This window comes from Hyla sarda, chromosome 3 (assembly GCF_029499605.1).
Source record: "Hyla sarda isolate aHylSar1 chromosome 3, aHylSar1.hap1, whole genome shotgun sequence".
Lineage (NCBI taxonomy): Eukaryota > Metazoa > Chordata > Amphibia > Anura > Hylidae > Hyla > Hyla sarda.
Window position 1 is genome coordinate 33,741,121 of NC_079191.1, and position 15,652 is coordinate 33,756,772.

Consider the following 15,652-nt stretch of genomic DNA (forward strand, 5'->3'; position numbering starts at 1 on the left):
GCGGCCAGAGAGAGGGCCCAAAGAGCCCAGCCCCACGCACCGCCCCTGCACGGCCGCAAGGCCCGCGAAGCACGCCCAGCACGGCAAGGAGCCAAGGCTGGCCAGAGAGGATCCGCGCGCAGCCCAGAAACCGGCAAGCCGGACCCAAAAAGAGCAAGCCAGAACCGAAGAAAAGGACAACACCGCCGAAAAGCGAGACCGCGCAGCCGGAGGCGAGGAGAGCAGAGACACCGGAGGGGAGCAGCCCCCCCAAGGAGGGAAAAAAAATGTACACAAACATGTGTACATGCATGTACGCAAGTATACACACACACACACACACACACACACACATATATATATATATATATATATATATATATATATGTTCATATACATACACCTATGACACCACTTTTTTACTGGCCGGACTGCCTCTATACACTATATAATATAAAACAATAGAAATACAAAACACAATATATACAAAACACAATATATACAAAAATCACAGAAAATATACAAAAATATAATAAATTCACTACAGAAAACAGAAAACACCTACACTAAAACTGTCCCCTCACCCACACCACCCCTCCTGTACATGGATCAGAGTCCATACCGTCCATACAGTTCTCAAAGTCCTGTCCTTAACTGACCCATGTCAGGACCCCAAAACACCACTCAAAAAAACCACCACCCACAAATACACCCTCCCCACCTAACACTCCTCCCAACCAACTTATATACAAACTTATACACTCTTAACCACAACCCCTTTTAGGCCCAAGTTTGGTTGCCTGTAAGCCCTTCATACCATGTCAACTGAAAACAAAACAAAAAGCTAATGTGCACATGCATCAGCCCTCCACCAGGGAGAAGGATGGCAGACCTGATACATAAATCATTTTATACTCTTTCCCTAACTCCCCCTACAATTCTCCCTAATTCTATCCCTACAATAAATCTGACCCTGCTCTCACCCTATCTCTACCCCTATAACACTTCCCTTAACCAAAAATAAAAGGTACTCTACCCAAAAGGTTTAGTACCTAGGGCACATGAAATGAGAAACCTCTCCACAGGAGAGAAGCCCTACTGGTACCAAGACTGCCATACTCCAAAGACCTGATCTTCCCGAGGTCACCGGTGATGTTCCTACAGACCTCCACCTCGGAGAGGATTTCCTGTTGGGTCGACATTAAGCATTGTGCGTTCCACGTGTAGTACCTAACCACTAAACTGACTAAGAATAAAGTGCCCCGATCTCGGCCACCCAGGTTCCTGAATGCCCCATAAGCCCACTCCGGATAGGCAAGGCCGGCAAGTTGACTCCAGCCGATGGAAGCGCCTACCCTGTTGTAGACCCCTATGTTAAAGGGACAATAAAGCATCCCCGGTCATCAGAGTTCGTGTACTTCAGGTTGTCCTTTACACATAGCTTCCCCTGAAAGCAGCGCCAGGCCAAGTCCCAAAACTTCTGGGGGATCCTTTTCATGTTTAAAAGATACAACCCCCACCCTCAGATCCCGACCTGGGCAGTCCCTGAGTGCCAGAGGCTTCTGGAAGTTGGTCAACAGAACCCGTTTGTCAAGGAGCTGCCTTGACTGGGTCCTGATGTCACACACTCCCAGACCCCACCGACGTATCGCCTTCAGAGTTGGGGTAGCGTAAGCCGGAAGATATCCATGGGGCGTACGGAGGTCCTTCACTTGCCCTCCTGTCTCCCATTCCTGGAAGAAAGGCCGAAACCATTCCCTGCAGGAAAGTACCCACGGAGGAGCCCTCTCTTTCCAGAGGTTTGCAATGTTGGCTTTCAAGAAAGTGTTCGTTAAGAACACCACGGGGTTTACCATAGATAAACCCCCTAGTCTCCTCGTGCGGTACGTAACCTCCCTCTTGACTAGGTTCAACCTGCTCCCCCATAACAGTTGGAAAAACAGGCTGTAGACCCTAGTGTAGTAAGCCTCTGGTAAGATACATACACTGCCCAGATAGATAAACAAGGGGAGCAGGTACGATTTGATCAGGTGTACCCTTTCCCTGAGGGTCATAGACCAACCCTTCCACTGGTTCACCTTCTGAGTAGCATCCGGGAGCTTACCGTCCCAGTTTTTGGTGGGATAATCATCCTGGCCGAATGTGATGCCCAGAATTTTTGCTGACTCTTGGAGCCCTGGAAGGGTGTCCGGGAGATCAAACGTGGGATCTACCCCTCCCAGCCAGAGACTTTCACACTTATCCAGGTTGATCTTGGACCCGGATGCCTCCGAGTAGCGGTCCACCTCTGACATCACCACATCGACCTCCTCTCCGCGAGGAGACGAAAATAGTGAAATCATCAGCGTACACCACCACTCTCTGGGCGACATCCGGCTCCACCAGAGTCATCCCGACTCCCGCCAACGGCCCACAATCTACCCTCCGGACGAAGGGATCGATTGCGAACACGTATAACAGCGGGCTCAAAGGACAACCCTGACGGACTCCGGACCCCACCTCAAAAGAGCGGCCAGACCAACCGTTCACCAGCGGGAAACTCTGCCCCTGCATATAAGGTGACAAGCCAATTCACAAAAGTACTCTGCAAGCCATATCTCAGGAGGACGGACCAGAGGTACTCGTGGTTGACCCGATCAAATGCTTTGGCCTGATCCAAGGACAGCATGTACCCCTTCCAGAGACCCGCACTACTGCGCTCCACTGCCTCCCTGACACTGAGGACAGCACTTAAGGTGCTTCGGCCTGGAACAGAGCAGTGCTGGGCCCCCGAAAGGAGCCGGGGTGCAAACTTCACCAACCGATTAAACAGTATCTTAGCCAGAAGCTTCCTGCCTGTATTGAGAAGAGCTATGGGCCTCCAATTCTCAATCCGGCTAGGATCTTTACCCTTTGACAAAAGAATCAGGGCTGACCTCCTCATTGACTTTGGTAGAGTGCCCGAGGAGAGACACTCATTGAATACCTCAGTCAAGAGGGGAGCTAAAGACTCCTTAAAGGTCCTGTACCACTCGGATGTTAAGCCATCCGGACCTGGCGACTTCTTGGGGGCGAGCCCCTCGATCGCCAGTCTCACTTCCTCTTCCTTGATTTCTTCTGCCAAAACATCAAGAGAGGGGTCTACCCCTGGCTCAGGAATAGTTTCAGCCGGAAAAGCCGACATACCGTCTCGATCTAGATATTTCCTTCCCAAGAGGTGCGAGTAGAAGGATCTGACGACCTCCAGGATCCCCGATCTGGACCGATTCAGAGATCCCGTACTATCAATCAGTCCTGAGACCACTTTACTACTCACTGACATCTTACAGTTCTTGTAAGGGTCGGGCGAGCGGTACCTCCCGTAATCCCTCTCAAAAACCAAAGATGCATGTCTATCGTACTGACACCTCATCAGCAAGGACTTCACTCTGGAGATATCCTCCCGGCTACCTCCAGTCGAGACAAGGAGCTCGAGTTTCTTCCTCAGACCCTGATACAGGCGGTACCTATTCGGGGACCTGAGGCTCGAGAGCTGGCGGAAGAACCCCGCAACCCGCTTCTTGAATATCTCCCACCACTCTGACTTACTACTACAAAGGTCCAGTAAAGGTACCTGACTGAAGAAAATCCTCAAAGGACTGTCTTATCTCCGCTTCCTCCAGGAGGGACGAATTCAGCTTCCAATAACCTTTACCCATCCGGGGGGTCTCTGAAACATTCAAGGAAAAGAAAATCATACAGTGATCAGAGAATTCCACCTCAACCACGGACACTGCGGAAGAGACGGCTTCCTCCTTTAAATAAAACCTGTCTATCCTAGATCTGCAGCTACCTCGATGATAGGTGAAACCCACGTGGCCTGAAGGGCTCCGGATGTGGGCGTCCTCTAGGCGAGCTTCCCTAACTATATTATTGAGGGCCACGCTATCGTAAGCCAGCGGACCATTGGAACCTCTCCTATCTTGGGACCTCGTGACATTATTGAAGTCCCCTCCAAAAATCACTTGCCGGCTAGTAAAAAGGAAGGGCTTAATCCTCATAAAGAGATCTTTGCGGCCCCACTTGGTTTGTGGGGCGTAGATGTTAATGAGCCGGAGCTCTTGCCCCTTCATGAGGACATCTAAGATCAGGCACCTCCCCATTTCTAACTCGATAACCCGTCGGCATTCAACCGGAGCGGTAAAAAGGACTGCCACCCCACTATTTGGCTCAGCCACAAGAGACCAGTGGGAGGGCCCGCGCCTCCACTCTCTTCTGACTTTAACCAGAGAGGCTAGATCTGACAACCTGGTCTCCTGTAAAAAGAAAATGTTGGCTTCAACACGGCCGAGAAAATCAAAGGCTGCGAATCTAGCCGTATCCGACTTTATACTGGCACAGTTAATGGATGCCAGCGTCAATGGGGTGAGTGCCGCCATCATGGGTGATTGAGTTAGACGGCCTCACCTTTATTTTTTCTTCCCCTTCTTCTTCGTCCCCTCATCCCCAGAAGAAGAAGAAAGGGCAGGACCACTTTTACCCCTTTTTTTTTATTCGCTCTGGTCCATATGGTCCCCGTCTCCGTCCGACCCCGATCTAGCCCTGCCCTCCGAGGAAGGTGCCTCAACTGGACAGGGCCCAGTTCCCCCCAGAGGCTCTTTCTCCCTAGGCACCCCGCCCTCACCTTCCCCCTCCAAGGAGGGGGAGGAGATGTTATCATGGACGAGGTACCGGTTTGACAGGTCAACCAGAGGGGGGGCAGTCAGGCTTCCGTTTTGGACCCGGCCCGGAGTACGAGGGAGAGAGGGCTTGGACCTCTTCTTTCTCCCTTTCCTTTTGCCCATGTCTTTTTGGCCTTCTCTACACTCTCCTCATCCACACTTTCATAGTGGGAGGAATCGGAAGAGTCGGCCATATTGCCTTCCTCTTCGCCCAGTCTCCTGATCTCCTCATCCAGCACGTCCTCCTCCAGGGCTTCAGTAATTTCAGGGCCAGCTTCAGGAGCAGGGGCCGGAGCTACCCCCGTCACTTGGGCACTCTCCAGCTCCCTACTCCTCCTCCGATTTTCCTCCCGCCTTAGTTTTGCGGCGCCCTTCCTCCTCACTAGCCCTGTTGCGCCCCCATCCCTGCTCGTACCCTCTCCAGCCGAGGCAACTTAACAGCTCTCCCCAGCCGGAGTGGCCGCCGCACGGGCGAAGGCGCTAGGACAACGGCTAAAAGGGTGCCCGAGGACACCACACAGATGGCAGCGGATCTGCCTACATGATGCGGCCAGATGACCCACCCCACCACACAAAGCACAGACCTGAACAGTACAGGCTGCGCTAAAATGGGTGGGGCTACCGCACCTGTGACAGACCTTAGGCTGCCCCTGGTAGAAGACCTGGATCCTGTCACGTCCAAGGAAGGTGGCTGACGGAATGTGGGCAACCGTACTCCCTGAACGCCTGAGTTTGACGGAAAACGTCCAGGCCCCGGACCAGATCCCGTGCTCATCAAAGTTTTTCTTGGGCATGTCCGTCACATCCCCATACCGACCGAGCCAGGTCATGATGTCGTAACAAGAAAGTGACTCGTTACGGGTCAAAACGGTCACCTTCTTGACTGAGTTCTGACGGGAAATTGCCTTTACGGCAAAATCCCGCCAGCCGGGCTCGTTCTTCGCCACCTCGTAGTTTGACCAGAAGAGTTCGAGACCCTTTGGCCGAACGAAACTGACGTTAAACTCGGACTTACCATCTGGAGGAGGAGCTCAACCACTTTAGCGCGAGGTGGGCACGCATCCTCACCCCTCCAAATCAGACGGACCACATTCCTGCGGTTATTGTCCTGCCCGGTTGTCGGGAGGGACCAGACAACCTCCCCATTCTGCTCTCGGAAAGCCCCCAAACCGTGCCTCTCTATCCAGAAAGACAGGTTGACCTCACCCCTTCCCTCTACTTGGATCGACCTGTCTCCCTTATGCAGAGCCTCCAGGAGGCGGTGTGGCAAGTAACCCCCGGGGCCGGACAGAGACGGGGACCCCCCTGGACCCCGGCAGCGACATTAGCATAGCTCCTAGGAGCAGTCACCGCCAGGGGGGCAGCCGGGCCAGACCCAGAACCATCATTCACACCACCACTCACATCATCCTTTTTTCCATCCATACCAGACTTCCCATTCGTACCACTACTCCCACCAACATTCACTCCACTGACACTCCTCTCATCCACAACACTACTACACTCAGCATTCTCACATCCTGCACTCATACCCTGCCTAACTGACTCTGGGCTGGCTGGGAATTGTAGTATGGTGGCTTGGCTGCCTTTGCTGGGGTCAATGCTGCTGACGACGGCTCCTCCTCCTGACTGGGCAATGACGCCTTTGCCGGACGCTGATCCCGGCACCGGGACACTCCCCCCCCCCCCCCCTCACAGGGGAGTGCAACGCAGTGCCCGCAGAACACACTGTACTCGGGGGACCGCCCCCCGACCACACGGACTCAACGCTCTCCGGCGCCCGGACCCCCCCCCTCATAGGGTAGTGCCCCGTGGCGCCAGTAGTGCCCACAGTACTTGGGGAACCGCCCCCCGAGCACACGGCAGCGTAGCTAGCCTCTGGCACTTGGACACGCCCCCTGCCACCCTGGGGCGGTCCTGCAGTGCCAGAGCTGCCCGGCATGGGCCCATCCTGCCCTTCCCTACCGACAGGATGGGTGGGCTTCACAACTATTGCGCCCTTAGCCTTTCCTGACGCCATACTGTACTCCCCATGCTGGCCCCGCTCCACCACAGGAACGGGGTCTGGCAGTTTGGGGGAGCCCGCAGCCTGAACCAGCTTTGCAGCTGGCCCAGACTGCTGGAAAGGGACAAACACATATTGTACTGTCTCCTTTGTCTTGCGTTTCTTAGACCTCTGCTGGACCACCACATCCTCACATTCCTCGTCCCCAAAGGTGAAATTCTGGAGGTGGGCCGGGGACTCTTGCATCACAATTGCCCCCAGAAAACCCCCAGCAGACCCGAAGCCTCACCCTCCACGTCATCCTCCTCACTTTGGCTTGGTGGTAGTGCCACCTGTCCAGCCTCAATGTAGCTGTCCTGGGTTTCACATGGAGTAACTTCCACACTTTTACATCTTCTCCTCTTCCTCCTTTACCTCTTCACCACCATCCTCACTATCTTCGCCGCCACTACTCTCCCCATCATCCACCTCCACCTTACCTGGGGATTTCATGGTGGCAAACCGATCGCTGTTGATCAATTTCTCCTTAAAGAGACCGCTCCCCTCCAGTATCTCCGCTCTCCTCGCCTCCAGCTTCACAATCTCGCCTTTCAGCGATGTTATCCTCTTCTTCAGTTCTGGCTTGCTCTTTCTGGATCCAGTGCTCATCAGACTCTGGGCCGCACGCAGATCCTCTCTGGCCATCCTCAGCTCCCTGCCGCGCTGCTCATACTCCCCAAACCTTGTGGCCATGCGGGAGCAGTACGTGGAACTGGACTCGCCGGGCCCACTCTCCTACCACATCTCCACACTGCCTTTCCGTGCCCTTCTTCCACCAGTGGATCTCTGGCTGGCACCCGTAGCCTGGGAAGCAGAACCTGCATTGCTGCAGACTCTGCCAGATCTTCTTCCGGCCGGAACAATGGCTGTTGAAGTTTTCCCTCCACTTCCCACCAGCCTAGAACGGGGAGTGCAGCCACGAGGCTCCATTGCAGGAGGTTCTTCCCCAGGAATCTGCCACTAACCTGGGGAAGGCTTGTTGGAAATCTCTGCTCTGCTGGAAGTCTCAGGAGACACACCCGCACACACCCTGCTGGGAGCTGTAATCACTGTCTATGTAGAGGACAGGAGCTCCTTCAGGGTCCTGTACAGTACACACAGTGTCCTAAAAAAGTAAAATTGAGCCACTGTTACCTGGTGTCCAAAGGAGCAGCCAGACAGCCAATCAGTGCATTCACCTCAGTAATACAGGGGTTTTACCAGTGAATGCCCATTCTGATTGTTCGGTTCTTCCAGTCATTGACATATTTCGCAGATCTGGACTGTCTGTAACATTGTATGTTGAGTTTGGTTTCAAGTTACAATGGTCCAGAAAAGACCATTGTATGTTGAAACTATTGTAAGTTGAGGGATAACAGTATTTATAAAATTATGCTGGACCATTGAATCAATAAAGGACTTTCTACCTTTTGTCTCAACCCCAATGTCTCAACCCCAAGCTCTCGCAGGCAGTATATTTAGTGTGTAATAATGTAATGTCTGATACTTGTATTTATTTGTACACTTAAATTGTAAAGTGCTGTTAACACAAATTTGTATCCAGGACCACAAGAAATAAAGTCAAAGTGCAAGATATGCATATATACTGTCACATAAATGAATAGAATACACAAATCATTTATCATATGAAATTTTTTTTTACCTATGTACAGAAAGTAAAGAAATGCAAGTGGCACTCATCACTCGTGAAAGCTTCTTTATTTCAAACAGTGCACATTGATACAGCTAATGCGTGGCAGTGGTAAGACATCACGGGTGCTAATAGGACAGCTGTTTTGTGCGTCCATGCTCACTTCCACAGGCCAGTGCTCTGTGTCAAGATGTCTAGTTATGAATTTAGCCGATTTGGTAGTCATGGATACAACAAATTAAATAACAAAACATGCAACTAAAATGTTGCAAAAAAAAGAGCTTAAATCTCTTCGGTAATTAAGACCGTTTGGACCGAGGGCATTGTCTACTTCTTGCCTGTAGTATATGAGACCGGTCCGGTCTCGTCCAGGATGCAGTTATGGGCAAGTGGGAGAGCTGTTCCCAAAACCATGAGTGCACTAAAGGACCACTGTATTAAAAATAACCAACACAATATATCCCTAGAAAGAACAATCACATTACAAAAATTATTCTCTTAGTGTCCAAATGATAATCATACAACAATATATACCATTCTGAAAAATCCCCCCCCCCCCCCCCGCCAAACACCTCGACCTACGTTTTGTTGAAGACCACTTGGACAGGAAATATTTAACAGCTACCCCCTGTATTTATACTTCACATGTGTGTAAGATTTCTGTGAAGGAACAAAGCATCCCGTGGCATCACAGGATGGTGCCCTTACGTGACCACCTAAGGATCCTCTTCCGCCCACTCCATCCACACTAGTGCTTTGAGATGTGGACGTATGTCCCATCAGTAAGAAATGTATATAACCAACATATAAACCCCAAGAAAGTGACCCAATATACAGACTCATTTTGAACATATTGAATTTTCTGATGTCGTATCAAACCTTTAATATCTCTTATTTGTGCTCGGGGCTACAAGCATTGCTATGCATCAGTATTATTAACAAACAGACCTTACATAGTGGTTAAAGTGTGCCACAAGCAGACATACGTACCTGTATTTTGTAATGGAGACCCTACCATAGTGGTTGAAGTGTGCCATAAACCGCGACCGAGGGCATGCCTATAGAGTGGAAAAAATGCAAACCAGGTAGGAAGGAAAACAAAGATAAACAAATATCCATATCAAAACCAAAGACTGAAAGCATTAGACATGTCCTACCGTAGACTGTAACTATAACAAGACAGCGCAAGAATGATCAACCTGAACTCTGACCACCTGAGCAGACACCTGGAGTTATGGAGCTGAGGATGCCGCACCTATTCAAGGAAAACCTGCCGCTTGGACCAGATCACAGTTTACTTCCTAACTGATGTATCAACATAATTAGACTTACTTACATAATTAAACTTACTAGTGGCGAGCTCAGTAGAAGAAGAACCATATGTCTGTCAAACTCAGGCATAACATCATCGGTACTTTGCAATAAAGGGCAAAAAATTAAAATACAGCACACCAACAGATGTGTACACAGAGTAACTGCTTTATAACGTGTTATAAATGCTATAAAGTATAAAACGTAATGAAACAAAATGTAAACCGAAACATTATGAATGTATAAATTGCAACGGATGTATACAGAGAGTAAAACTTATAGATGTAAACACATTATGAATGCTATAAACCCTGTGCATGTATACACGCTATGAACCCTGTGCATGTGGACACACTATAAATCCTGTGCATGTATACACTCTATAAACCCTGTGCATGTATACACGCTATAAACCCTGTGCATGTACAGTGAGGCAAAAAAGTATTTAGTCAGCCACCAATTGTGCAAGTTCTCCCACTTAAAAAGATGAAAGAGGACTGTAATTTTCATCATAGGTATACCTCAACTATATATAAAGAGACATAATGAGAAAAAAAATCCATAAAATCACAATCTGATTTTTTAAGAATTTATTTCCAATTATGGTGGAAAATAAGTATTTGGTCACCTTCAAACAAGCAAGATTTCTGGCTCTCACAGACCTGTAACTTCTTCTTTAAGAGTTTCCCCTGTCCTCCACTCGTTACCTGTATTAATGGCACCTATTTGAACTTATTAGTATAAAAAACACCTGTCCACAACCTCAGGCACCTATTTGAACTTATTAGTATAAAAAACACCTGTCCACAACCTCAGACACTCACACTCCAAACTCCACTAAGGCCAACTATAGGAGAAGTTATTAGAAAATGTAGAAAATGAAAGACATAAAAGACCACTGATAATCTTTCACGATCTGGGGCTCCACGCAAGATCTCACCCTGTAGTGACAAAGTAATCATAAGAATGGTGAGCAAAAACCCCAGAACCACACGGAGGGACCTAGTCAATAACCTGCAGAGAGGTGGGACCAAAGTTTCAAAGGCTACCATCAATAACATACTACGCCGCCCGGGACTCAAATCATGCAGTGCCAGACGTGTGCCCCGGCTTAAGCCAGTACATGTCTGGGCCCGTCTGAAGTTTGCTAGAGAGCATTTGGATGACTCAGAAGAGGATTGGGAGAATGTCATGTGGTCAGATAAAACCAAAGTAAAACTTTTTGGTAAAAACAAAAACAAAGAACACCATACCTACTGTGGGATATGAGGTCAAGATAGGAGGACGGGATATGAGGTCGGGACAACTGATCCGTGTAAACGAAAGAATGAATGGGGCCATGTATCGTGAGATTTTGGGTGAAAACCTCCTTCCATTAGCAAGGGCATTGAAGATGAAACATGGCTGGGTCTTTCAGCATGACGACGATCCAAAACACACCACCCAGGCAACAAAGGAGTGGCTTCATAAAAAGCATTTCAAGGTCCTGGAGTAGCCTGATCTCAGCCCCATAGAAAACCTTTGGAGGGAGTTGAAAGTTCGTGTTGTCCAGCGACAGCCCCAAAACATCACTGCTCTAGAGGAGATCTGCATGGAGGAAAGGGACAAAATACCAGCAACAGTATGGGAAAACCTTGTGATGACTTACAGAAAACATTTGACCTCTGTCATTGCCAACAAACATTTGACCTCTGTCATTGCCAACAAACAAAGTATTGAGATAAACTTTTGTTATTGACCAAATACTTGTTTTCCACCATAATTTGCAAATAAATTCTTTAAAGATTAGACAATGTGATTTTATGGATTTTTTTCTCATTGTCTCTCATAGTTGAGGTATACCTATGATGAAAATTACAGGCCTCTCTCATCTTTTTAAGTTGGAGAACTTGCACAATCGGTGGCTAACTAAATACTTTTTTGCTGCACTGTATACAGTTACACACTATAAATCCTAAGCATGTATACACTCTAAATCTTATGCACGTGAAAACGCATGTATGTGTGTACGCTGTAAACACTGAGTAATGTATTTATGGAAATAATGCCTTTTCTATATACTGCTATAGATAATGACTTAATGAACAATGAGTAAAAAGAAAAATGGTACAGCTTAACACTAGTGTTGAGCACGAATATTTGAAATGTTAATTTTTACAGCGAATATCGACACTCCGCGATTTTGCGAATATTTAGAATATAGTGATATACACGTAATGACGAATATTCGTTCTTTGTGCTCACTTATGAAAATATTAATGCGAATACCGGCACTTCCTGACTGGACGCTGATCCCTCCCTTCTTTTAAGTGAGATATAACTGCGAATGCGCACTATGCAAATTTTCATTACGAATTTTCGCATTGAAAAAAAGAGAACGAACATAGCGAACTTTGCGAACATAGGACGAATATTCGTCCATACATAAGCGAAATATCGCAAATTTGAATATGGCCCCTGCCTCTCACCACTACTTAACACATGTTAAGCTTAAATACCTTGGCTGTGCAGGCTGCCTCACAAGATAGGATTAGATACACCAGCGGAGCAAAAGCAAACAGGCTGCGAGAAGTTGAGGAGAGTGCCAATTACACATCAGACAACTGTGCCTGAGGAGGGAGAGAGGGCTACAAACCATAGTATACATACTGTACATACCTATATACTCCTACAGATTACACCATAGTATACAGCTTATACAGTAAATACCTATATACTCCAACAGATTACGCCATAGTATACAGCCTGTACATACCTATAAACTCCTACAGATTACCCCAGCCACAGCAGGAGCAACCGTAGGCCAGCACAACACACACTCACCAAACTCTCCCCTGTAGTGCCTGCCCGACCACCAAAAGGGCGTTCGGCAGTCAGGGAAATGTCCTCAGCCTGCGAGACGGCCGCAGCGGTGCCCGACTCTGAACCTCCCAGCAACAGTCCACTAAAAACACTTAACCCCCGCAGGTGGTGGACAGCTGAGCATGCAACCATGAGGCAGCCAGCGGGGCCACTCACTGACCGCACCACGTAATATAAGCTCTTGAGCCACGAGGCTCTGCTAAAATGAGCGGCCTGCCAGAGCGCCAAATAGTGGCAGGAGACTTAAACAGCGCACACCACCCTCCATGCCGCTGTTCCACTAAAACAGTACACCCCGCCTACAGGTACAGGGGGAGTTATATAGCCCCACCTGGAGGTGTGGTAGCGTTAAACCCCACGCCCTACAAATACAAATACAAATTCCCGGAGTTCCGTGATCAACTCAACCATATCGCGATCAATACTGCTGTTCTCCAGATAGAATTGACATGCTTTTAGACCATGTTCAATTGATATGTATAAAGATTCAACGTCACTAGTATCATATGTTCCAACTTCTTCCATTGAAGAACAGCAATATGTTGATATCATGCGCATAAGTCAGTAATGTTTCTACACAGGGTTTGGGGGGGGGGGGCATTCCACATTTTTGTGTACCTTTGCAAGTAGGTATAATGTTGCAATCCTAGGCATTGTTTTCATTAATCCCTCATAAACTTTATGGGTAATAATCCCTTTTCCCCATGCCCTATTGAGAATTTTATCCAGGGCCCTACCAAATTCATTAAGGTGATTACTTGGAAGTCTCCTGTATGTCTTACTATCCCCCAATTGTTGCTTCTTGTTCATACATGTGGCATGACAACACCAAAATTTTACCCCCCAGTCCGCAGGTTTGAACACAACATCAGTCATTTGTTTAAGTTGGTTTAAGGCTATATGTTCTTTTTTAGACAAGTTATCCCCATAGTGGGGTTTCATGTTCTTAAACTCATTAGTGAACCAGAGTAGCGAACGTGTCCACCTGCAGACAAATGGAGAGCGCTGGAAAAATCTTGGATTATAGTATAACCTGTTTAGAAAATTTTTGTCCCATACTGCCGTCTTGTAGCTCCTCCCACAAATCCTCCAAGGCCTGTAATGTTCTTTTTCATCTGTGGATGTACCATTCCCTTCATCACATTTATGATTGTATCGTTTTAATAATACCTTACATGCAAATAAATGCAAATATTTTGTAACCTCAAAAAAATCAAATTCAGCTGCATAAAAAAATGTTAACCCTTATTCCACAACACTAATATGATACCTTTAATTTCTCCTTGTCCTCCTGGTTCGAGTGCGAGGGATATTTATCTCCTCCCTGTCGCAGCCATCTATGTGCAGTCTTGTTATGATAATCAGATTGATCGCATTTAAGCTTTTTAACTTAAAGACCCTGAAAGTCACTTTCCAAATCACTTTCAAATTTAGCCAGTCTGTGTGGGCTAAAATCTTTTTTTAATTCTTTCTTTCAGAAAATCTATCTCTCCCTCTAATTTCTTCAAAGTTTTTCTATCATTAACAATCAAAAGTTCAATGAACGTCTTTGAACACTTACTACAAGCTTCCTCCCTCTTGATTTAAATGTGGTATCCTCCACTGGTAACAAAGGAAACAATTGAACCCGCAGACTCCTTGGGATAATCTCTTTTTGGAAGAAGTTTTCTAATGTAGCTTTATTCCACCAAACTCTGTTTCTCTTTTTCAATAAATTCTTTAATATGGATTGTAGCGAGAAAATCCACCTATGTTTATCAAAATCTCCAACTCGTGGTAATTTGTACACTTTTTTGATCCCTCGAAAAGATAGGCATTTGGGGTCACCTCCATGTTGTAGATGGACATGTCTCGCCAGGGGGGTGTCCCTATTATGGGCTATATCCCCAACATGCTCCAGAATCCTCCTATGGAGTTCTCTGGTCGTTTTCCCCTTGTACATCAAGAGACAACTAACTAAATGTTACCATATACACAACCCCTTTGTTCACACAGTCACTGAATTAGTGAATCTCAAAAACTCGGCCTTTTGTCTTGAATGTTAAGTTATTGGTCTTAGTCATGTAATCACATGCTTTGCAATGTCTGCATTTGAAGTTATCCTTAACAGGGGTCTTATTTAACTAAGTTCTGGCAGTTGCTTGCGGACTAAGGTGACTACTTACCAGAATCTGCAAACAACGAGATTTTGTATTCAGATGATCCCAATTTAACCCCAGTAATGTCCATATTATGCCTGATCGTAGCAGCCAAGGGCTCTATACTCAAAACAAACAAAAGGGGGGAAAGGGGGCATCCCTGTCTTGTTCCATTAGATATATTAATGAGATGAATTATTGAATTATCTGAAAGACGTAGAGCCAATACATTACCAAAAAATTTATCTATCCTGGTGTGCGTTGTGTGGGGGTGGGAATAAAAAGTATATGTTCTAGAGGTTGGATTGAGAACACGCCATAAATCGAAGAGATGGTGTTTCCTTATCAATTGTCTGAACAGTGTGGAGAGACGTGAGGATGCCGGGGAAGGGGAGGGGTGGTCAACAGAGTGTCTGTCAGGAGTGACAGAGAATGGTACGTAGAAGTCACCTCCTACAATTAAAGATGTCGGTAAGAATTTGGTCAGTTTATTTAGAACTTATTTCAAAAAGGGGATCTGAGATGAGTTTGGTGAGTAGATATTGCATAAAGTGACAGGGGTATTATGCAGACGACCAGATATTATTATGAATCTACCATTAGGGTCAAGGATTTCAGAATCCACTTGAAGGGGACACGATTTAGAAACCATTATGGCCACTCCTCCCCTTTTTCTATCTTGATTGGCTACGTATACTTTAGGGAATTGACATAAAGCAAATCATCATTGGGGTGGGTCTCCTGAATGAAGGCTATGTCAATTTTATTAGTTTTGAGGTCTTTCAATAAGAGCCTCTTTTTGATATGGATATTAAGTCCCTTAACATTTTATGACATCAGGCGTGCCATAATAAAAGATCAGGGGGAATGACGATGTGTAAGCATGTCTCTAAGACATATATGTGAGGTGCACAAAAGATGAGTCTCATAATTACCATACCAAGTAAGGCCCGCCTGCCAACAGGGGTGTCAGGACAGCTCTCCCCGTAGGCACACAGCTTCCACCCGG